The sequence below is a fragment of the Microtus pennsylvanicus genome, chromosome 8, assembly GCF_037038515.1.
Source record: "Microtus pennsylvanicus isolate mMicPen1 chromosome 8, mMicPen1.hap1, whole genome shotgun sequence".
NCBI classification, from domain to species: Eukaryota; Metazoa; Chordata; class Mammalia; order Rodentia; family Cricetidae; genus Microtus; species Microtus pennsylvanicus.
The window spans coordinates 76,930,980-76,932,476 of NC_134586.1; the positions used below are offsets into that span (position 1 = coordinate 76,930,980).

Sequence of the window (1,497 nt, forward strand, 5' to 3'; positions counted from 1 at the left end):
TGGTAAATGAGCATGGTAACTGTCTGGTTGCATGGACCTAAGAAAGGATACAGAAAAAATTATAAAGATATTCAAAATAATTTTATCAAGTCTACTTAGAAAGATAAAAGGAAATATAGATAGACTTTTAAGGATTTTAGAAGCGGAAAGAGAATCTAACAAATGAACATACATGATTAAAAGGAAACGTTGAAAATGAAGTTCAAGAAAATAATGAAACTTTATATATGTATACAAATTTTAGACACTAAACTGAAATAATGATATGAAATTATTATTATACAGTAGAATTAATACCAAGGATGTTACAGAATGAAAGACAAGAAATTCGTATCACATGAGGACTAACCAAACAATTCACCTAACTGGATGAGAGTTTACCTAGAATTCTCAGGTGCAAACAACTGCACTGGTCCCCTTGCACCTGCACCTCACAGTAATACAAGTGAACTGTTCTTCTCCAGTCAAGCAGCACATTGCAGCTGAACCTCTCCAAGCAAGGAGGTTTTTGTTATAGTCTGTGTCACTGTGGGAGGAACATGTGTACGCTGGAAGCAGTAATAAACTCCTAAATCCTCAGCCTCCACTCTGCTGATTTTGAGTGTGAAATCTGTCCCTGACCCACTGCCACTGAACCTGTCAGAAACTCCAGAGTTACGTTTGGACACCAAATAGATTAGGAGCTGTGGAGACTGGCCTGGCCTCTGTAGGAACCAACTCAAATAGGTATTTCCATTACTATGTAAGAGACTCTGACTTGACCGGCAAGAGATGGAGGCTGATTGTCCAGTGGTAACCGACAAAGAGAGTGGAGTCTGGGTCATCACAACATCACCATTGGTTCCTGAAATTAAAACAGAATAGTACAAGGTCCATGTAAATCAGAATCTCCATGTTAACACAGATTATGTGTTTTTAGTTTCTCATCATCACATAATTAAGCCTCACATGCCCATCCAGAACAACAGGACCTGCCTCATTACACATGGACAGAAAACATAGGCAACCAGACGTTTTACTTTAACCTCATTCCTTCTTTCATCTATCACTATTCTTACCCAGAATGCAAAAAAATAGCAGAAACAGGGACTGGACAGGAAACATCATTTTGAGGAGATAAAGTAATTAGAGTTATCAGTGAAGGCAAGAGTACAGTTGAGCTTTTATTTAGGCCAACAAGGCAGGGACCTCCCTGGGGAGCAATATGCAAATACCATGGACCACATAACAGTGTACATAGAGAAGACGGTTATGTTGGCTTCTTAAATTTAAAGATGACTCAAGGAAATCTTCTTATAGAACAAGAATGAAAATATTAAAACAAAATGTGGTGACTGATGGGAGTCAAGCAGGTAGATGAAAAATTGATAAAGCATTTCAAATCAATTGTAAATATTGTTAACAATGTAGTCTTGTTGTCAAATTGAAATTTATTTAAATTTTGTCTAAAACACACAGTTAAATTATAGGGAACTATAGGAATGTAGTGAAAGCTCA

General features: G+C 36.9%; 1 long non-coding RNA gene across 1 annotated transcript; it reads right to left on the reverse strand.

Moving 5' to 3' along the window:
• Positions 1-552: 552 nt before the first annotated feature.
• LOC142855588 (uncharacterized) lies at positions 553-1,142 on the reverse strand. Its single transcript, XR_012911530.1, has 2 exons — positions 1,059-1,142; positions 553-844 (listed from the first exon to the last, which is right to left on the reverse strand). It is a non-coding gene; the product is annotated as an uncharacterized LOC142855588 (long non-coding RNA).
• Between the last annotated feature and the right edge of the window lie 355 nt (positions 1,143-1,497).